Source organism: Geotrypetes seraphini, chromosome 1, assembly GCF_902459505.1.
Source record: "Geotrypetes seraphini chromosome 1, aGeoSer1.1, whole genome shotgun sequence".
NCBI classification, from domain to species: Eukaryota; Metazoa; Chordata; class Amphibia; order Gymnophiona; family Dermophiidae; genus Geotrypetes; species Geotrypetes seraphini.
In genome coordinates, this window is record NC_047084.1 from 506,161,658 (window position 1) to 506,185,946 (window position 24,289).

Sequence of the window (24,289 nt, forward strand, 5' to 3'; positions counted from 1 at the left end):
GAGTCCAAAGAGAAGGCTAATCTAAATTAATATGATTTTAAACTCTTTTTAAATCTTACTAAGGATTCTTTCCTTAATTCTAACAGCAGGCTATTCCAATGTTTCTCAACTTCTTCAAGCCAAGTCCCCTGTAAGCCTAACAAATACCAACCAAGTACCCCCGCCCAAGCTCCACACCTGACCCCACCCCATAATAATAGTACTAATTGTAATGCAATTTTTTCCATCCATTTTTTCATATACACACATTATAATCTTATTAATACATAATGGCAACCACAAAATTTTTTAAAAAACACAAAGCACACTGTACGCAGAGAAAATGTTCATTATCATTTATATTCGGGGGGGTTTCAAAGAGGTCAAGGCAGATAATTTTAAAATATGCAATCAATAACAACTATAGAAAAATAAATGTATATAGAGCAAAATATAGCAGATATAAATTCACAAAGCTGACACATTGTGATCACTAAACTGAAAATACAATTTTTTTCTTAACTTTGTCTGGTGATTTCATGAGTCTCTGGTTGCATTTCCTTCTGATTGTTCATCCAATATTTCTTTCTTTCTGCCTCCTGCATACTTCCTCTCCTCCGAACCCCATTCCCTTCCCCAACCAACATCTCTCTCTCTGTCCCTCCATGAGTCCAACTTTTCTTCCTCTCTCCTCCACCCCTATTGGCAATATGTCTCCCTCTCTCTCTCTCTGTCCATCTGTCTTGAGAGATCCAGGCATCTCTCCCACCCCCTCTATTGCCACATTCAACATTTCTCCCTCTCTCATCCCTCGGATCATGTGCAACATTTTTCATCACTGCCCATCAGCCATGCCCATTTCTTCTTCTATCACCCCTCTCCACCACCATATCCAACATTTCTCCCTCTCATCATTCTATTCCCTATGCATCTCTACCTCACTCCTCTCTATGCCCAATTTTCCTTTCTTCCTTTCCCCATGTGCACCATCTCTCATGCACATACTCATGCCCATCAGTGCTCTCTTTCTAGTCCCTCCCTTCTGTGTCCCATATTCATGCCACTTCCCTTCTTTCTTTATCGAGTTTGTGCCCCCTCCCTGCCTTTCAACTTTGTCCCAAAATTAAGTTGAATGCCGGGGATCCCTGCCTGCCCCACCCACTCACACTCCCCCCTCTTGAAGCTGACCAATCCACAGAAGCCACAGGCACTGCTGGGGATCCCCTGCCTGCCTCACCCATCCACACTTCCCTCCTCCCATGAAGCCGACCTGTCTACAGAAGCTGTAGGTGCCGCCGGGGATCCCTGTCCGCCCACCCCCTGCTGAAGCCACTGCCGGGGATCCCTTCCTGCTTGTCTGCTGGCCCGCTGCACCACCCCACACCCCTGAAGCTGAATCTGTTACTTCAATGGAGCCAGACTCATTCCATCTTTGTCAAGCAGCAACTCCGTGCAGGTTCGGAGTGTGCAGCAATTCACATGCTGCACGTGGCTGGCACACAAGCCTTTCCTCTGATGCCAATTCTGATATCGGAGAGAAGGTTCTGGGTCAGCTACACAGTGTGTGAGTCACTGCCTGCATCCCTGCACAGAGTGCTGCTGGGGGAGGAGGGGGCCAGTCTGGCATTAATTAAGTAACAGGGTTGGCTTCGGTGGTGGTGGTGGGGGGGTTCAGCGGGTAGATAGGGAGGGATCCCTGGTAGCAGCTTCAGCAGGGGGTGGATAGGCAGGGATGGATCCCTGGTGGCCAGGCCATGTACTCCTAAGCATGTTGAGAAACACTGGGCTATTCCATAGAACTGGTACTAGGTAGAAAAAAGCACAATTTCTAGTAGATGCCAAATGCACTTTAGATATATGAAGTAAAACTACTCTATTATCTAGAGATCTTTATAACTGCTAAGGAGCATAAAACATTACCAACGATGAAAGATACGGAGGTTGTAACTCAAACAAAGCTTTAAGTGCTAACATCAGAATTTTAACTTAATTCTAAATTCTATAGGTAACCAATGAAATCTTAGATATAATGGTGTTAATTATCCCTCATCCTAGCTTTCAAACAATAATAAACAAATAGCCATGTTCTGCAATGTGTGTAACCATTTTAATTGTGCTGATACTAACCCTGTGTAAACTAAATTACCACAATCCAGTTTTGATAGCACAAAAGCATGTATAAGGGTATGCAAGGAATCTTCACCTAAAAAATTTCTAATGGATCTAAGTTGCCTCAGAGCTCCAAATCCCCTTGCCCCCACTGAAGAAATCTGTTTCTCAAAGTTTAAGCAACTATCAATTATTATCCCCAAATATCTAAAACTATCTACCATTTCCAATGTTTTAAGGTCCCATACCAAGTTCAAATGTGGAGGCTTTCTATCTCTTATAATAAAAACCTAAGCGGCGCATGCGCACTCCTACCTGCGTGTTCCGTATGTCTGTGGCAGGCAGGAGAGCGCATGCGCGCTTACAACGGGCCCACACTCGAGCGCTGTGGCCGACTAAGGAGACGCACCTGTTCAGTTTATTAAGAGTGATACCGCTTCTCCTGCACATACCGTCAGAAACATCCCTCCAGCGTTGGCAGCCGCAGCACGCTAAACAGGATGCTTCGCAGCTTTCTCCTGCCGTTGAATCCCTCTGCCATGTCAGTGACGCGGCAGAGGGACTCAACGGCAGGAGAAAGCCGCGTAGCAGCCTGTTTAGCGTGCTGTGGCTGCCAACGCTGGAGGGAGATTTGTTATTAAGGTCATCTCGCTGGGAGGATCGCATGGGAAGGAGAGATAGTAGAGTCAGCAGGGGTTGGGCTGGGAGGGGAGAGAAGCGGTCTGCCTCGGGTGCTTCAATGCCTGGCTTCTTCAGGCAGCAGCAGCGTTTACAATTCGCTGCTGTTGCCGGCTTCAGGCTTCCTCTCTTGCGGGTCCTGCCTACTTCCTGTTTTCATGAAGACAGGATCCGCCAGAGAGGAAGACCTGAAGCCAACAACAGCAATGAATTGTGAATGCTGCTACTGCTGCTCGATGAAGTTCAAGGAGGAAAGTGAGCAGAGTGGGAGAGAATGGCTTGGAGGGAAGAAGAGATGGCAGGGCATGGAAGGAGGAAGGTATGCCAGACCAAGGGAAAAGGAAGGGGGAAAGGAAGGAGGAGAGAACAGAGAGAGAGAGAGGGCAGACACTGGATGGAAAGAGAAGAGAGGGCAGTGAATGGAAGGGGCAAGACAGAGGGTGAACAGTAGATGGAAGGGGTAGAGAGAGGGAGACAGACACTGAATGGAAATGTGGAGGACAGGGGGAGCAGCTGTTGGAAGGAAGTGGGGAGGAGAAAGAAAAAAGGCCACATGCAGGATTGAGGGAAGATGATAGAGTTAGAAATAAAGATAGACAGACAGGGAGCCAGGGAGAGACACAGACAAAAGAATGACAGCGTCCAAGGAGAGAGAGACAAATTTAAAAAAAAACCCAGACAGACAGACATCTACTCTAGCACCCGTTAATGTAACGGGCTAAAACACTAGTCTTCCATAATACAGCAATCTGCTGTCTTATCTAAGTTCAGTACTAATCCATTATCAATCAGCCATTCACTAATCATCTTCAAGCTGTCTTGTAAAGGATTCATATCCCTTATAATTGGAGAAAGTTTATAAACTAGTAAAATATCAGCATAAATATAGGTACTTTGAATCCTTCTAGCTAGTTGACATAAACAAATTGAACAGAACAGGTGATAGGGCTGATCCTTGAGGTCCCCAACAATCTAATACTTTTTTCTACGATTCTGAGTTCTCATGAACAACTTAGGGAGTAATTCTCTAACTGTGTGCCTCCAGTTTAAGTGCCCAGAGGGTGTACAGTAAGACCAATTCCATAAAGGAATCTAGGTGCCTGGGTTCCAGTAGAATAGCTGCACTGTTGGCTATCAATGTGCCTAAAATTTAGGCACTTGCATTTACCCCAGCCATAAAGCTGGAGTAAATGTGCATGCCAAACTGCAGCAGGGATGTCTCTTTACAATATTCTGTAAGTTATGCACATATATGGGAGCCTTGCCTATGTCACACCCATTCTCCAGTCCTACTACTTATCATTTGGACGCAGCGCTATACATTAAACATGTAAGAGGCAATCCCTGCTTGATAGAGATTCCATTCTAATCTGTGTATGGCCTCCCTTTGCAACTGTACACACTTATGTAAATTAAGTAGATATTTTGTAGAATAGCCCTTAGGTACCATATTAGCATTTGTGTGTGTACATACAAATGTAACTGCTATTATTCTAAGCATTTATGTGCATAATGTGCATGCAAAAGTGAGTGCTTGGGAGTTAGAATTGTCTTTTAGTGGCCCCCCAATTAGCAGAGGGTACATAACAGGAATCTATTCTTTGGCACTTGCATTTACGTCGGCCAAATGCAAGCACCTATGTGCAGCAGCTACCTACATGACTTTAGTGTTCTGTAAGTTACATGTGTGACTAAAAGCTCTGCTTGTGTCCCACCCATGCTCCACCTTTGTGTATGTCCCCCTTGGAAATACATGCTATGTAAGTTAAGTGGATATTTGCACAGTTGTCTTTATGTGCCATGCTTATCATTTACACACACAGGGCCTTATTCTAAAAATAGTGTCCCAATTGTAGGTGGCAGTACGTGTCCTACTGCCATCTAACGGACCAATCGGAACGCACGTTTAAGGGCAAAGGATGCCTATGGAGACATCTAGGCACGCCTAAGTATGCCAGAATTGGCCTTAGCCATCCATAGGCATGCCTAGGTGCTTCTTGTAGGCATGAGTCAGATGCCTTAAGTATAGACCTATAAAATGCCGACCTACGTTTAAGGCATCTGTAGTAGAAAATAGATGTGATTTTGGACACGGCGCCTATCGTTGATTGACATGCAGTAGGCACCCGCTTTGCAGGCGTCGTGTCCAAAATCAAGCCCACAGTGCATGCATCAATATGAGCATCTAGGTTACAGAATGTCTTTTACATGGGTTAGGTTATCAAGGAAAGCTCTGGTTTTCTTTTTACACCTTTGCCATTACAAATAGCTGTCAGGATGGATGAGAAGATGCAGAAGGGTTGTTAGGAGAATTTTTAATACAAAAATGGGTAACTTGCAAAGGAGGAGGGCCACTTAAGAGGTGAAAGAACAGTATGAACAAATCTACACATAAAAGTGGATAAGCAAATATTAGAAGTATGTCTAGAAATGCAGAAAGCATCTTGTAACAGTGATGATACCCATTCATTGTACATACTGTATATCATCGTATATCATCAGTTACAGCATTTGGCGCTCTAAATTTGTCCTTGCCAGCTGCTGGGGCCAGATGACTATATCCACAGTCTATCACTTATTGTACTCCCTTTGCCTTTTGAGTAATGTAATGCAGGCATGTCCAACCTATGGCCTGTGGGCCAGAACCCAGCCCATGAAGTGCATTTTTATGGCCCTCAGACGCTTGGCAATTCTTGTGGTGCATACAGAAGGACTTCTGCTTTCTCGTCATAACTCGGCTCTTTAAGCATGAACTGTGCAATGCCAGAAGTTCAGGTTCATCAAGTCTCGTGGGACTTGAATTTGCAAGACCAACTCGAACTTCCAGCATTGCGTGGCTCAAGCTTGCAGAGAGTCAAGTTGTGTGGGGAAGCAGGAATCCTGCTGTCTGTTCTGCAGCTGAAGCCAGATGAGGGAAAAGAAAACTGGGTGAAGGCTGGGGAAGGGATGATGCACCATCATACTTTGCCACTATTTCAGGAAACCAGTTTAAAAAAAGCTAAAAGGATCAGTTGCAAAGGTTAGGACTGTAAACCAGTCATGGATGTTATTTGGATTCTGATATCGTATACAGTTCAAGATCTTATTGCTGACCTACAAGTGTGTTCATTCTGCTGCCCCTCAATATCTCTCCTCACTTCTCTCTCCTTATACACCTCCCAGAGAACTCCGTTCCTCAGATAAGTTACTCTTAACGTTACCCTTCTCCTCCACTGCCAATACCAGACTTTGTTCCTTTCATCTAGCTGCTCCCTATGCCTGGAATAAATTACCCGAGCTTGTCCATCAAGCCCCTTCCCTTCTTTTGTTTAAAAGCAGACTGAAAACCCACATTTTTTATATAGCTTTCAATCATTAACCCTACTCCTCTGCCCTCCATCCCAGCAAGCTGATTAACCGTTCCCCTTAACTGTATCCATGACATCCTGTTTGTCTTGTCTGTTTAGATTGTAAGCTCTTTCAAGCAGGGACTGTTTTCTTACTCTTTGTGACACTGTACAGCTCTGCTTGCATCTGATAGCGCTATAGAAATGATTAATAATAGTAGTAGTAGTAGTAATTTAAAAATACCATCATGGAAGCCCAGACCAGATGTAGTCCATGTATCAGCAAAGGTGGAAGAAGAGGCAATGAGAGCCAGCATGGTTAAAAGAAGAAGTGAAAGAATCTATTAGAGCCAAAAAAACATCCTTTAAAGAATGGAAAAAGGATCCAAATGAAGATAATAAGAGACACAAGCACTGGCAAGTTAGATTCAAAGCATTGATAAAGAAGATAAGAAAGAATATGAAGAGAAACTTGCAAAAGAAGCAAAAACTCATAACAATTTTTTTAGGTACATCAGAAGCAGAAAACCTGTGAAGGAATCCATGGGACCGTTGGATGATCAAGGAGCAAAAGGGGCACTCAGGGAAGACAAGGTCATAGCAGAGAGACTGAATGAATTCTTTGCTTCGGTCTTTACAGAAGAAGATGTAAGAGATCTACCTGAACCGTTAATGGTTTTCAAGGATGATGAAGTGGAGGAACTGAAAGAAATCTCGGTGAATCTAGAAGATGTACTAAGCCAAATCGAGAAGTTAAAAAGTGACAAATCACCTGGACCAGCTGGTAGACGTCCCAGGGTACTAAAAGAACTCAAACATGAAATTGCTGACTTGCTGTTAATGATTGTAACCTGTTGCTGTTGCTAAAATCGTCTGTAGTACCTGTTACACCAATGTTACGCTAATTTTTAAAAAGCATTCCAGGGGAGATCTGGGAAATTACAGATTGGTAAGCCTGACTTCAGTGCCTGGCAAAATGGTTGAAACTATTATAAAAAATAAAATTGTGGAATACGTAGACAAACATGATTTAATGAGACAGAGTCTGCATGGGTTCAGCCAAAGGAGATCTTGCCTCACCAATTTGCTTGACTTCTTTGAAGAAGTGAATAAACATATGGATAAAGGCGAGCTGATTGACGTAGTGTATCTAGATTTTCAGAAAGTTTTTGACAAAGTTCCTCATGAGAGGCTCCTGAGAAAATTGAAGAGTCATGGGATAGGTGGCAAAGTTCAGTTGTGGATTAGGAATTGGTTATCGGATAGAAAATAGAGGGTAAGGTTAAATGGTCATTTTTCTCAGTGGAGGAGAGTAAACAGTGGAGTGCCACAGGGATATTCGATAATAAATTAACGTATCATGATCACATAAGTTATTGGTCAAATCTACTTTCTACCGACTCCGTCAAATTCGTTCAGTGGCAAAATTTTTATATGCAAAATCTCTGAATATTTTAATTCATTCATTAGTAATATCCAAAATTGATTATTGCAGTGCATTGTTAAAAGGTATATCGCAGAAAGAAATCAGACGTCTGCAAATTATTCAGAACGCCTCTGTTAAAATAATTTATAAAGCCAAAAAATTTGATCATGTCTCTCCACTTCTCAAAAAAGCACATTGGCTCCCAGTTGCACACCGAATCTTATTTAAAATATGTCTGCTTACATTTAAATCATTATTATTTAAAACCCCCGCTTTTATTTTTAGAGTTTTAATTCCTTATCGTACTTCGAGACAGTTAAGATCGCAGGATCAACACTTATTGGCAGTGCCCTCACTGAAAGTTATCAATACAAGGCGTCACACCATTTTCTCAATAACAGCTCCCCAATCTTGGAATGATCTCCCACTATTTCTTCGAGAGGAAAGGAACCTAGATAAATTTAAATCCAAACTTAAGAGCTTCCTTTTTAATGATGCTTTTAATGAATAAATTTTATATTTTATATTTTAAAAACTTTTTTACTTTTCACTTTTTACTTTATATATTAAATATAAATTTTATTTGTTACCCCTCCTATTGTTTTTTCCTTAAATGTAATTAAATTAAATTAATATTGATTGTAATCCTTTAATAATCTCTCCTTTGCCTTGAAATTATATGTCGAAATTATGAATAGCAATGTCTGTAATTATTATTTTTAACTCACTTTGAATATTGTTTGTCAGATTTGTCACCCCAAATGATTTCTTATGAAATTGTACATCGCCTAGAAAATGTGATAGGCGATTAATCAAATTTTTCTAATAAACTTGGAAACTTGGATCTGTACTGGGACCGGTTGTATTTAACTTATTTATAAATGATCTGGAAATTGAAATGACGAGTGAGATGATTTAGTTTGCAGATGACACTAAACTGTTCAAAGTTGTTAAAACGCATGCAGATTGTGAAAAATTGCAGGAAGACCATAGGAAATTGGAAGATTGGGCGTCCAAGTGGCAGTGAGCTTCCCCCTCCTGTACCTGTTTTTAATCCTGGCAGCTTCCTTCGCTGGACAGCTGCGGCAGGGAGAGGCAGAGCGGTGAACAAGGCAGGTGCGACTCACAAGAACTGCCTGCAGCCATTCAGGCAGGCGCATAGGACCACGCAGGCGCGCCTTCCTTGTTCACCGCTCTGCCTCTCCCTGCCGCAGCTGTCCGGCGAAGGAAACCGCCGGGATTAAAAACAGGTACAGGAGGGGGAAGCTCACTGCCGGGGAGGAGGGGGAAGCTCACTGCCGGGGTGGGGCTCACTGCCACAGCCGTCCAGCGAGAGAAGCGTCGACATTAAAAGCAGGCACGGGGAGGGCGGCTCACTGCCACAGCCATCTAACGAGGGAAGCGCCACAATTAAAAAACAGGTGGGGGGGGTGGTATTCGCTCCATAAGACGCATCCTTATTTCCACCCACTTTTTTGGAGGAAAAAGTGCGTCTTATGGAGCGATAAATACGGTAGCTCACAGTTTAGCACTGTAATCTATTTGCCCAATGGCTATCGAAATTTGCAGTGCACTGTACTTAAACCTGCAATAGATAACACACACAATGCACTAGTTCAAGAGCTCCCCCAAGAACTGCAGCAAGAAATCTAGGAGGAGTGTGTGGCGCAGTGGTTGAATCTACAGCCTCAGCACCCTGGGGTTCTGGGTTCAAACCCCGCGCTGCTCCTTGTGACCCTGGGCAAGTCGCTTAATCTTCCATAGCCCCAGGTACGTTAGATAGATTGTGAGCCCACCGGGACAGATAGGGAAAATGCTTGAGTACCTGATTGTAAAACCGCTTAGATTACCTTGATAGGCGGTATATAAAAAAAAAAAATCCTAATCCTAATAACAAAGTTTTTCAAATAAGTCTCTATTTTGGTTGAATTCAAACCACGCTTCCTACAGATATCCCCAAACACCAGGTCATTAAATAATATGGAGAGCGCATGTGAAAATTTCAAAAGTTACACAAAGAATATATGGGTGTCTTGTTGTAATGACTGTCGCACAGTTTTTCCAGAACAAACTGCTTGCTCTTTTAAAATGTACTCCATCTTGTTCTAGGCGCACATATAACACAAACACACTGATAACACAATTGAAAACAAAGGCAGGGAAAGGTGCAGTTGCTTTTGCGCAGGTTACCTCCTCTGGCAGATGGTGTTGAAGTGAAAGCGGCTGTCTGCCCAGGGCTTGCCTCATTGTTTGCACTTCTCTTCTCTTGCTTTCAGCTAGCTTGATAGCAAACCATTCATCATGTTGTCTACTCATAATGCAAGGTAAATAAGAAGAGACTTGATCAGATACTCTAGTGTGTCCTGAATTTAATGAAAAGCAGATAGAAGGAAGGCAGTTCAGGGGGCACTATGTGCTCTCAGGGGCAGGGGACATTGTCTAATCTTTAGGATGAGAGCCAGGGGAACCCTGCTCAAATCCCACTGCAGCAACCTGTGACCTTGGAAAGTTACTTAACCCTTCATTGCCTCAGACACAAACCTAGGCTGTGAGCCTTCCAGGAACAGAAAAATACCTACTGTCGCTGAAGATACACAGTTCTAATAGCTTTCAGGGTTGCAGGCAGCATATAAGAAATTAAAAATACCCCAGGGCTCGATACTTGGGCCAATCTTATTTAATATTTTCATCAATGACCTAGAGGAAGGAACATCCAGTGAGATCATCAAGTTTGCAGACCCATAAAGCTATGCCGAGCAATCAGATCGCAGAAGGATAGCGAGGAACTCCAGAGCGACTTGTATCAGTTAGAAAAATGGGCAGAGAAATGGCAGATGAAGTTGGAAAAGTGCAAAGTAATGCATTTAGGCAGAAAGAACAAGGAACATGAGTATAGAATGTAAGGTGCAACTCTGGGTAAGAGCGAACAAGAAAAGGACCTGGGCATACTGATAGATAGGACTCTGAAACCATCGGCATTATGTGCAGCGGTGGCAAAGAAAGCAAATAGAATGTTAGGCATGATAAAGAAGGGAATCACGAGTAGATCGGAGAGGGTTATAATGCCGCTTTATAGAGCAATGGTCAAACCACATTTGGAATAATGTGTCCAACATTGGTCTCCCAACCTAAAGAAGGATATAAAACTGCTGGAGAGAGTGCAGAGACGAGCAACAAAGCTAGTAAAAGGTATGGAGAAACTGGAATACGAGGAACGACTTAAGAGACTGGGATTGTTCTCCCTTGAGAAAAGGAGACTGTGAGGGGATATGATCGAGACTTTCAAAATACTGAAAGGAATCGACAAAATAGAGCAGGAAAAAAAATTATTTACAATGTCCAATTTGACACGGACAAGAGGACACGGAATAAAGCTAAAGGGGGACAAGTCCAGGACAAATATCAGGAAGTTCTGCTTCACACAAAGAGTGGTTGACACCTGGAATGCTTTCCCAGAGGAGGTTATAGCGGAATCGACTATCCTAGGATTTAAAAGCAAACTAGATGCACATCTCCTTACGAGAGGCATAGAGGGATATGGGTGACTAACATTACGCCAGGTGTACACCTGGCTGGGCCTCCGCGTGTGCGGATCGCCGGACTTGATAGACCGAAGGTCTGATCCGGAGATGGCGCTTCTTATGTTCTTATGTTATGTTCTTGCAAAATTCTGCTTATCAGACTTAAAGATGCAAAATGTATATGAAGTAGCCAAAATGAGAGAGACTAACCAATTTAGGCCCCCTTTTATCAAGCTGCATTAGAGGTTTTTTTTCGCTGGCCGCAGCAGTAAAAGCTCAGACGCTCATAGATTAAAAACCCTAACGCGGCTTGATAAAAGGCAGCCTTACTGAGGCCTAGGATATAGAATTGCTCACTATATGCACATAAATCTCATGTATAGTCATTGGGGATATCCTGAAAACCTGACTGGCTGGGGTGCCTCCAAGGCCAGAATTGGGAATCACCGGTGTATATGAAAGATAAAGTAGCTTGTTTGACTATGAGATTTACAGCCAGCCTTGCCATTAAACCGATTAAAGTTACCTAGGGCACCAGAATTTGTGGGGTGGTGCAAGAGCAAGCAGAGTAACATAGTTAATAGCAATCAAGGGGTCCCACCAGCCAAAGAAAGAATGCAGTTGGCGGGGTGACAAGAGTCAGGTACTGATTTCTTGCTTCTAAAGATCAGCATTGAGAAGTGTTGGCAAGCAACTGTGCATTTTGAGCATACTTATGGTGAAGAAGAAGAGGAAAAACAGTGGTGACACTAAGGGCGGGAGCAAACAAAAGGCTGAGGATTTACCTAAGGCATCTTAGACTCTTGCATCAGCCCTGATGAGACAAAAATATTAGTGATTTATTTTGACTAAAGTAAAAATTTAGAAGAGAATTGGTGAAAGCAACCATAGAAACATCACTGTGCTACCGTGGTTCCCCGAAAATAATCAGTGTCTTATATTAATTTTGGGTCCAAAAAGCACACTAGGGCTCATTTATGGGGATGTCTTATTTTTTTCATGTACAACAATCATCTCTCCCTTCCTCTCCTCCACCTCATTTCTTCCTCTTTCTTTCTCCCCCCACCCATGTGCAGCATCTTTCCTCCCTTCTCACCCATCCCCTTGTGCAGCATCTTTCTATCCTTCCCTCCCATCCTCCTGTGCAACAGAAACCCGCCTACCCTCCCACCGTAAAACTGACATACCTTCACGCTGAGGCCTCCTAAAGCAGCAAGGGTAAGGGTTGCTGAATTGAAGAGTCCAATTTTTTCAGCAAATCAGGCAGCACTAGTGTCATGGATAGAGTCAGGGAGTGTCGGGGGGCTTCAGAGGTCGATTTTTAATTAGGGCTTATTTTGGGGGTAGGGCTTATATTAGGAGCATCTTTAGAAATCATGCTAGGGCTTATTTTCGGGGAAACAGGGTATTAGGTACAATAAAGTTTATGCATGAAAGAGGGGGTAGATTACCTCCGGTAAAGGAGATGGGACTTGATATACAGTTTTTTTTGTGTGCTAACAATCAAAGCACTTTACATATTTTAGACAGGTATTTCTTTTGTATCCAGGGCAATGTACATGTTTATTGTGTCATTATCTTTTTATGGGCCAGTTTGATTAAAAAAAAAAAAAAAAATCTCAAAATAATGAAACACAAAAAGTGTTCCTTTGTGCCCTATCCAGATAGTAGATGTTTTGAGCCCTGATTATTCATGGATACCACTTACCCTTGCATCAGTGTGAAGTTAGAAGAGCCAAAGGATTTTCTAGCTGGCTTCTATATATGAAAATCGAAGGGAGGAGTTGGGGAGCGTTGTTCCAAAGTTTATAAGGGATGGAGGGTTTGGAAGGAAAGTATCTGCTGGGAGGCAGAGCTCCAGTGTTGGTGGGAGTTAGGTACTGATCAAAGTTCTGTACCAAAGTAAACGGGAAAAGCTGGATGCTCCCTAATCCCAAAGAGAATCACCCACTCCTTGTGAATCAGGGGTGGGCACAAAATCAGAGGTGGAGAAATCCAAGAGGCCTATAGGAGGATGCAGAAACAAGAGTGAGCTACTCAAAGAGGGCTCAAACTATGTTGACACTGAGGGCCAAATTCTGTATGGGGCACCTACACTAGGTACTACTAGTTGCCCTAAATGAGGATGCCTAGCAACGCCTAACTTTGGAATCCATGCTCAACTTTTTATTATAATCGGCGTGGTAATTGTTCCAGTTTTCAGCCAATCCAAAAAAAACCAACATACTCTGACGCCTACCTGAAAGAAGACGTAGTTGACTTAGGTGTCTCTAGGCGCCAGTAAATTAGGCCAAGTAAAACCTGGCCTAATATACCAGCACCTACCTCTAGGACACCTAGGCGGGATTCTATAAGCAGTGCATAACGGTTGATTGACAACTGCTCAAAGTGGCACCTACAATGTAGGCGCGCTTAGGTGCCATTTATAGAATCTGGCCCTGAGTGTGAGTAGTGTACAAGTTGATGTGAGATGTGACGTCTGCAGAAAAGCCGACCAAATGTAGTTATGTGCATTAAGAGAGCATTTCCAGTAAGGAGACATTAGATAATCTAATGAAGCAAGGATGATAATACCTTACTAATGCAATACAGAGACAGTGTGTTTGAGTAGAGTGAAAAATTGCTGTTCCAAGAAAAGAGAGGAGAACAGATTCTAGAAGATGACAAGAGAATTGTTTGAAAAGGGGAAGGAGAGATGCTTAGAGTATGAAAGGGAAAGTTTCATTTCAAATTTCAGAATCTCTGAGTCTTTTATTTTGGATGAGGTGTGAACTAACAGATGAAATTGTATCTAATTTTGTTACCCCTAATACATTTTGTAAACCAATTCTTGGGCTGCAGTTAGTGTCTTACGGTAGGTAAGTGTAGAGATCCAGAACTAAACTGAAAGACATCCTCTTGTTCTTATATTGGTTCTTGAAGTGAAATCCTTCCTTTTCAGTCCTTAGGATCCAAACAAATCTCTCTGTACTGCTGTCAGATAAGAGGATCTGTTATTACAGATCTGCTAAGAATGAATTCTGTCTGTACTGGTTAAAACTATAGCCTCTGACATTCGAATCATAGTTACAAAAACTGCTAAACATACAGAAAATGGAATGCATTAATGCTGCACATTTAAACTCTGTATTTTGAAAAATCACAATGCCAAATGGAATGACTTTCTTATTGGCTATGAAAGCTTGAATTATATAAATTAAAAATACAAATTAAAGCAAAATATATTTAGGTACTTATTTTAGAAGCACCATTCACATTTTAGATGTACATAAACTGACTTTTATATGATTATCTTGCATAAATATCTAAGTTCTGATTTTACAAAGCTGGGTATACACATCTAAAAGTGAAGAATGTGTTAATGGCAAAGGGAAGCGGTCTGGGGAAGTTGTGGCAGGCCTAAATAATGTCCAATATAACAACTGGGCTCAATTTAAACAACAATGTTCCCAAAGTGCTGTGAACAAACAAAAAAGGAAACCAAAAAAACAAAATAGAAATGCCTTTAAACCTCGAAGGTGCTCAGAACCAATATATGGTAAGAAAGTAACCAGACCAGAGCAAACCCCTTGTAAGGACTTTCAAAGAGTCTATCATTGCACCATCCACAGTCGGAAGAAAGGAATTTAGATATTGATTAAAAATATTTTTTTCTTTTTTCAAGTGTCCATTTCAAATATCCAATACTTTAGTGAAAACTGTTATCACCTGAATGGATAAACCATAAATAAAGTTTAACAAACTTAGCTTGGGTGTTTAGGAAGAGAACTTGCTACAGCAGGTACTGGTAGGTTCTAACGCGTTTCGCCGACAAGCTTCTTCAGAGAACCCCCATGCTGGATGAAACATCAAGTACAATTGCTTCCTCAATCATCACCCCTGACCAGTTTCATTTCCTAAATAATGAACATGTAGGGGAAAATGAACATCTGTGTTCTAACAGATTGATGTACAGATTTACATCTGCGACCTACCTAGGCCATTTAGGTTTCAGAAAAGTGTTCCCACTGCGCAGTACTCTGACTACAGGGATTAATACTTCAGTGCTTGGTATCTCCCTTCCTTCCCCATGAAAGCCAAATTTACAAGGGATGCTGGTACAGCTTCAGAAAAATAAACATTTTTCTTTCTAACCTCCCCCCACCCCCTTTTTTTTACAAAACCGTAGCATGGTTTTTAGCACCGGCCACAGCGGTAACCGCTCTGGCGCTCATAGAATTCCTATGAGTGTCGGAGCTGTTACTGCCGTGGCTGGCATTAAAAACTGCGCTACAATTTTGTAAAAGGGGGGTAAATTAGGCAAGACAAAAGTTTCTGTTATATGTTGCTATTCAGGGATCAAAGCACACAGCACAGGAATAGAGCAAAAAGAGTACCAAAAGCCATCAAGTGTAGGATAAATCAAAAATTGTTTATTGATGGACCCAATGTGGTCTTTGTTTCAGCATAAAATGCCTGCATCAGCGGGTTATTCAATTAAGTCTGAACAAGAATTTCCCATTGTATAATGAAATCAAAAGTGCAATGCTGAAATTCAGCAATATCTAAAATGGTGCCATTTAGAATATAAATGTAGCATCTAAAATCATATAAAAATGGCCAGGTTTGGGAGTCTGACCTGAAAATGCAATTGGATGAATCGAAATGGAAGTGCATTTGGTTATCTATTGCTAAGATACTTCAATCGACAAGTATTATGCAATCCACCTTTTTTTAATGCATAAAGCATTATAGACACCATTGAAACTTTCAAAAATAGCTTGCAGAATCTATGTTGAACTTATAAGGCTGAGATTGGTAGATTGGTACATGCCATACATACTCAAATATAAGCCAACCCAAATATAAACCGAGGTACATTTTTCCCCCCTAAAAAAGGAGGAAAAAAGGTTGTCTCTGGGGGGCGGGAGCAGGGGGGGGGTTAATATTCAAGTGCTATGCCCTGCCAAGCTCTGCACCCAGCCCCCCTCCCTCCCTGTCATACCAGGCTCTGCACCCTGTTCCCTCTCCCTCCCTGCTCTGCATCCAGCCCTTTCCCTCACTCTCTCCACTGCCGGTCTCTGCACTCAGCCCCATTCCTTCCTTGCCCTTCCAGGATCTGTACCCTGTCCCCCCTCCTTCCTGATGCTTTACAGGCCCCCACCAGGCCTGCCATAAGACCTGGTGGTTCAGCAGTGGGCTGGGACAGGAGGGATCCCTCCCGGCTCCTGCCCCAGCCAACTTTAACAATTTTTATCTTCCTCTCATCATTCCCCCTCCCCTACATACTTTTTAAATTCCTGATGGTCTAGCGGTGGGCCAGGACAGAAGGGATCCCTCCCGTATTCTGTCTCGGCCAACTCTAAGAAGTTTACCTCCCTCCCCCACATACCTTTCAAATTCCTGGTGGTCCAACAGTGAACCGCGACAGTAGCAACGTTTGAAGTCTATATTCAGTAGAACTGGGAGCAACACTTTGATTTTTGGTGCAGTTTAGATATCATTTATTTGATTGCCATTCAACTCAGGTATTTTGTAATCTGTGGTTCAGTATATAGTATTCTGCTATCACATAAATTCTGTTTCTGGATAAAACATACAAATTAGCTAAGGCAGTAATTTCCAAACCTATTCTGGGGAAGCCCTAGCCAGTCAGATATTTGGAATATTTGCAGTAAATATACATGAGAGATTGGCATGCACAGCCTCCTTTGCATGCAAATTTTTCTCATGCACATTCATTGTGGATATCCTGAAAACTAAAACCTACGAAAATCCTACTATACTGCCATATAGGTGCACCTAAAGCCATAAAAGCTATTGGGGTAGCAGACAGGTAGATATATTAAGTTAGGAGGGGGGCATTATGGTGAGATGTACCTCTGGCGCCCTTTATGTGACGTTCACATCAGTGCCCTCTAAAGTGCCCCACTGCTCTGTTTGGATGTCTGTGTGGCCAGTCCATTACAATGATGGCCCCTCCCACATCCAAATGGTCTGGATTTGGATGTTTTGAACTTGGACGTTTTTGTGTTCAAAAATGGCCAAAAAATTTGGCGTCCTAAGATTGGACGCCCTGACAGCCAGGTCATCTAAGTACGGTAGATGAGTTTTGAAAAAAAATTTGGACAACTAGAGGTTTTGAAAATGGATCGAATACTGGAAGTTCTTCTCAGGACATACAAAGTCGGATTTAGACGCACCATTGAAAATGCCTCTCCATGGCTTTACTGCGATGTGTGGCACAAGGTTGTGGTAAATGGACTAAGAAATAGATCTACAAATGATTGTGTTAGACTGGAAATCCTAGATGCTGAAACAGCACAGCTTTGGGTACCTTTTTTTAAATGTAAATAAGATTTTACAGCACAAAATGAGATTTTCATTCTGAAAATTGATTACTTCATGTAATCATTAACTGTAGTTTCCAGAAAGGAAACCATGAAAAAGATTACCACAACTTTATCATGCGCCTCTTGTGCAGCTGGAGCTTGCCACCCACTCAATCATAGTATACTAGTTAGTTAGTAATTGCACCAAATAAAACCAGATGAGGTTTGATGTTAAGTCTACCTTAGAATTAAATTATGTGCAGCATTACCAGTGTGAATAGAGAGTTGGGAGGCCCTTGTTTGTCTGTATGTTACGGGAAAGTACAGACTCTTTCTCAGATTGTATTCATAACTCACAAGATTGCTATCCAGGGGCGTTTCTAGTTTGGACTTGGAGTACAGTCAAAAAAGCAGCTTTGGATTCTTTCATGTGCTGTTGTGTTTTCCATCCCACCCAGCCTCGCCCTTCATGTTGGCTTTCTTCCAGAGAAGGATGTGAAGTGGAGGAAAGATTAGACAAGGTGGATTTCATCTAGTCAAAAAATGAAAAGGTGTGAAGTATTTGTCTATATTTTAAGAAGCACATTTCATTTAAAAACATTCCTTCATAAAAGTTTGATGACTGCTTATTTCAACATCCAGTACATTCACATGTCTGCAATTTGTGCATGTGTGGGTGTGGAAAAAGAAACTGGTCAATGTCCTCACTTCTCCCTGACACAACTGACAAACATACACTAATGATGATCTCTGAAGCAGCCTTTTTATTGTAGGGTAAAAATGTATAGTTAGTATGCATTGATTAAGTTTCAGAGAAGGTTTCAGTGGAGCTTAACAGATGGCACACCCCTGGAGTAAGAAGCAGAGACCAGTTTTCGGTGAAGCTTTTGCTAGAAATCAATAAATAGATCTGCTTATTCAAATAATGGTGGGAGAATTCTCTGTAGGAGATCCCAAACTAGGCGCTGGGATGATGCAAGCTAAGTGCAGATTAGATAGAGTCGGTTCCCAAAGGCTGGTGTAAATCTTTGTGTTTAACTACTGTCAGGCGCAGAGTTATAGAATACTTACATTCCTTCGCCTAAATCCTGGACATGCCCATGACCTGCTGCCATTGTGTCTCACCACCCCCCTTGGCCATGCTCCCTTTGGCGTTGCACACAAGATTAATTAGGCAATCAAGTGATAGTGCAGAGCTTATATGCATATAATTAGTAATTAGTGCTTGTTAAGGCCAATTATGGATTATCCCCAATTTTGCCAATTATTTTGTGTATATCTGCAATCTGCACCCAAAACTTTGGGCGACCAATACAGAATTTGGGGGATTGTATCTCTGGACTAAATGCTTAGCATGGGCTGAACATGGAAAATGAAAACTGAATACACTTCCCTCTTCCAATTAATAGGGTCAGTGAAAGTACTCCATCTCAGCTATGGTATTCACTCTTCCTCTTGAACATTTAAGATTTCAACTCAAGTATTTTAAGTGCTCCCTTATTTAGCAGGCCAGTCCTTGGCAGCATATTTAAGGTTAGCATACTTTACTACTTTGGGGCCATTGTCCTTCAGTAATGTGTCAGGAACATTGTGGAGCACAAAACTAAACACAGCAAATGCTTATTGCTTAAAGAAGTGTCATTTGTAGGGCACTAAAATGTGCAGGAGACTACCTCATTGCTATTAGAGACATGAACCAACACAAATGTGAAACTTGTGAGCAGTGCCCCAGCTAATGGCCCCAGCTTCATGATTGCTGGCTGAATTAATACAGACTTAATATATTGAGTGAACAAAAGAGCAAACTCGTGCCAAGTCAGTGATTTGTCAATTATACCAACATTTATTTAAATATGTAAGTCATGATCCAGTAAACCCCTCCAATAAGCACATAGCTTGATTGAAGGTGAGATTTACAATTGTAATCAGGTTCTTACTGGACAGCCAGCTAGATCTGAAGTCATCAGGACCCACATGTACAAAAGTCATACCCTGGACTTCAAATCCTCCCCTCCCCCCTGTTATATAACAGAAACTAACTGGACAACAGTCCCATGGTTAGACTACTACTACTTATTATCCTACAGCCTCAACCTCCACAAGAAAAAGCTACTATCAAGACCACCATTGAGAGGGTTTAGGATGATTCATCACGGTTGATTCATCATGACCAATTCAGCAAGGCTGTTCATCACAGCCATTTCATCACTGAATCGGCCACAATGAATAATCTGACCTCAATGAATACCCTGCATCCCCCCCAAGTATTAACATCTTGGGGGGAGGGGGCTATGCCCTCCCACAAGAAGGAGTAGCCCCTGCATCCCCCCATTTAGCAGACATCTTGTGAGAGGGCTATGTCACCCACAAGGATGAGCACCCCCCATAGTCTCCCAAAGTAGAAGTGCCCCCCCCATGGCCCACATATGTGTAGAAAAGATTGATGGTGCGAACAGCATCTTCGACCATCCCCACCCCCTACTCATTCTTGCCTCATCTCCCCTTTGACATCATGTCCTGGTCCCACTACTAGGAAGCAACGTCTGAAGGCTAAGGGCGGTCAAGCAGGATGGAAGATGCGCTGGTTCTCTATTAGGAGTCAATACCCAGGAAAAGGATCTAGGTTTCATTGTTGAGGATACGTTGAAACCCCCAGCTCAATGTGCGACAGCGGCTAAGAAAGCAAATAGAATGTTTGGAATTAGCAGGAAAGGAATGGAAAACAGAGATGAAAATGTTATTATGCCCTTGTATCGCTCTATGGTACAGCCGCAACTTGAATTCTATGTGTAGTTCTGGTCACTGTATCTCAAAAATGATATAGCAGAATTAGAAAAGGTACAGAGAAAGGTGACAAAAATGATAAAAGGTTTGAGACAACTTTCCTATGAGGAGAGGCTAAAGTGGCTAGGGCTCTTCAGCTTGGAAAAGAGATGGCTCAGGGGAGATATGATAGAGTTCTATAAACACTGAGTGGCTTGGAAAAGGTAGATGTGAATTGCTTGTTCACTCTTTCCAAATACACTAGAACTAGGGAGCATGCGATGAAGCTACTAAGTAATAGATTTAAAACAAACCGGAGAAAATATTTCTTCACACAACGTGTAATTAAACTCTGGAATTCATTGACGGAGAATGTGGTGAAATCAGTTAGTTTATTGGGGTTTAAAAAGGGCTTGAATAATTTCCTAAAAGAGAAGTCCATAGGCAATTATTGAGATGGCTTGGGGAAATCCAGTGCTTATTCCTAGGATAAGTACATAAAATCTGTTTTACTACATGGGATCTAGCTAGGTACTTGGACTTGGGTTGGCCACTGTTGGAAACAGGATACTGGGCTTCATGGACCTTCAGTCTTTCCCAGTATTGCAAATCTTATGTTGTTAGGTATGTGTGTGGGGGGGGGGGGAGACAGAGAGGAGGAAAAAAACAGTGGGGGTGGGTGGAGAAAAGGAGAGGCACCAGGGTGATTCATCGCAGAGAGGATGATTCATCGCAGCTGTGTTGAAATGTCCCACGATGAAACAGCCACAGTGAATCATCCCATTCTGCACTGGAAAACCTCTAAGAAGAGATTAACGTCAGCCAATTCTGGAACAAGGCCTCCAGAACACAAATTAGCATGGAGAGCAGTTATCAACAAATACAAATTTCATATTGCTAAGGCCAAATCCCCCCCCCCCCCCCACTACACTGTTGAAATTGAGAGCAATAACTTTGACATCAAAACATTATTCCATCTAATGTGTATTACAACCTCACCCCCCCCAGTTTTAGGTCAATCAGACATTGACTCCCAACCTAATTCACAGATCTTAGCAGACTTCTTCCAAAACAAGATTTAAAAAGTACAATCAGAAGTCAATAAAACTACCATCACTACTCCTATATCTCTCCAACCAAATTATACACCTCCAGAATCAAACCCAGCAAACCAAATCTGGAGCATTGTCCTGCCTCTGTCCCAAACAACCACTACTACTCTTCTGAAAAAACTGTCCACTTGCAACCAATGCCTCAATCATCTACTTGCTGAAGCCTCTGACCACATCATAGTATAGCTAATAAAACTCTCAATCTTTTTCATCATGGCCAACTACCATCCCAAATGGGTCAAATTGCCCTCACGCTGATCCCCAAAGCCCAGAGCGTTAACCTTTCAAGCCCCTCAAATTACAGACCCATAGCTGGAATCCCAACCATACTTCTAGAAACGCACGTCAGCAAATAACTGTACACCTACATTGAAAAACAATCTTGCCTTCATCCCACTCATTTTTGATTCCACTCATATCACATAGCACAGGGGTTCTTTTATTGACTTTAATGACCAAAATCAAGCAATACTTGAGCATTGTCCAACAGGAGATCCTCCTACAATTTGACATATCCGCCGCCTTCGAATCTGGTGATCACCAACTATTACTAGCCAGACTCAACGAAATAGACATCATAGGAACCATCCTAAACTACCGTATTTCACCATATATAGGGTGCAGCCTATATATGGTTTTGCAAGCCAGCACAGTAGGTGTGGCTTGCAAAACTGGGGCAGCCTATATAATTTTTTAAAAATCATACCCCCACCTCGCCTTACCTCCCTCGCTGAACTCGCTACCCCTCAAATCATGGCGGTGCAGGGCAGGAGAGATCTTTTCGATCTCCAGCCTGGCCCCACACTGCTTCCTTTGCCTTTGCCATAAGTTCTTGCAAGTCCTGCAGGAGGCAGCGCGGGGCCAGGCTGGAAATCGAAAGGATTTCTCCTGCCCTGCACTGCCGCGATTTGAGGAGCAGAGTCCAGCAAGGGAGGTAAGGGGGGGATGATTTTTTAAAATTGTATAGGCCACCCCCAGTTACTGGTAGATAAGCCGTGGCTAATAAAATGGGGCGGCTTATCTACCAGTTTTAAAACAGGTATAGGCATTTTTTGCGGCCTATATGTGGGGAAATACGGTAGTTCAAAGACTTCCTACAAAACAGACAATATCTTGTCTACAAAGACGAAGCGTTTTCAAAAAACTGGCATACCGCAAAGTTCACCATTATCCCCGATCCTCTTTAACCTTTTCATGAGCTCACTAGGTCATATCAAATTCGACAACAATGAATGCATATTATCATTTGCAGATGATTTTCTTCTACTCATCCCAATTAATCATGACACGTAAAGATACTATACTGATAGGTCATGAGGCTTATGGTATCTCACAGAGCGCAGGAATGGTGCTACAAATTACTGAATATAGCTATCACAAGTGAGTTTTCTAGGTTTCAAAATTCTGTTTTATAATTTGAGAATATCTATTCTATTAAACAAAAAGTTTTTCATTCTTCCTACAATCTATATGCTTTTCTGCTCTGGTGCTTCTCTATACACATTGTACAATAAAGAATACAAATGATTATAGGTTTCCCTTTTGCCTATATCTTTCACACTCATATACTACATGAACCATGATTGTGGAATGCCTTACCAGGAACACTAAGGGGCTCATAAAATGGAAATACGTCTAAAAATCGGCCTTGGACGATCTGTGAGACAAGTCGTTCAAGTACCGATAATTGAACCCGGGTTTTAGACGTATCTCAGAACGACTTAGGCCCTTTCAGTGCTGCTGTACGCCCAGAGCTAAAAGGGGCATTTTAGGAGGAGTGGTGAGGGCGGGACGTGGGCTGGCCTAGACTTAGTTGTACTGCAAGTATAATCGAAAGTGTAACAAGACTGCCTAGACGGAAATTGTGTGTTGTGACCTAGGCCATGTAAAACCAGGTCTAATCACCCAGAAGGTCTCCAAAGTGAGCAGATAACCACTGTAGACACAAAGTACAGACCCCCACATAATCCTCCAGTGATCACTGACCCACCCCACCTCCATAAAAAACAGAATAAAAAAATTTACATATCTGTCTCCAGAACATCAGCAGCTGGCATAGGAAAGCCTAGTAAAGCAGCACAGAGGTGGCTTTAGTAGTCTGAGGGGTGCGCTAGTGACCCATAGAGAGGAGGTCCCAGGCCCATAAGCTACTCTAACCACTTCATTCATGGTGAAACATGTGCACCCCCCAAACCCTGCTGTACTGCCATATAGATGCCACCTGCAGCCATAAGGGCTATTGGGGTTGTAGACAGGTGGGTCTAGTAGGTTTGGGGGGTATTTGGGGGGGGCTCACCATGACCTATAAGGGAGTTGTGGTGAGATGTTTATATGGCACCCTTTTTGTGAAGTTCGCAGCAGTGCCCTATATGATACCCTACTACTGTGTTGCTATGTCTAGGTGTCCAGTCCATCACTTTGCTGGCCCTTCCCACGCCCAAAAGGTCTTGTTCTAGGTGTTTTAGACTTGGATGAGAATGGGGTATAAAGATAGACGGCTTAGCAATCTGGCCGATCAAACAGTATAATTAGACTATTTTCCCCCAAAAAAATTTTGGACAGATTTTTCGAGAATGGACTTTAGACACTGCCGACTTTGGGTGACTAGCAACTTAGGCCCAAAACGGACTTAGACATATCTCTTGATTATGCCCCTCTTAGGCTGTGTAGCAGTGTGCAAATGTTTAGGAAAATGCTTAAAACACATTTTTTGTTCAGGCCTTTTCTGCAGTATGATGTTACTGGAATTGAGTATAGGCACAAGAAAGTTTTGAAATGAAAATTGTTCGTCTATATTTTGTGTTTTAGTGTATTATTTTTAATATAAATGTTTTTTCTTGCACTGATCCATATTTAATGGTAAGTTTCTTTTCTTATAGTATTGAACTAGGTATAATTCTTTAAATTGGCTCAAATGATACTGGTACAATGAATAAATAGATAGTGTATATCATGATTAATATTATATGGGAGCATCTTGATGAGATTTTTGTACTGTGCTCAGCACTGACAGAGCATCTACCAGAATTTGAGGTATAAAATGCAAAGAATGTTTGTGAAATCC

General features: G+C 42.2%; 1 protein-coding gene across 2 annotated transcripts in view; it reads left to right on the forward strand.

The window, feature by feature from the left end:
- Positions 1-24,289, forward strand: part of AOPEP (aminopeptidase O (putative)) — a 594,389-nt gene that overhangs the window by 550,786 nt on the left and 19,314 nt on the right. The window lies entirely within an intron of this gene.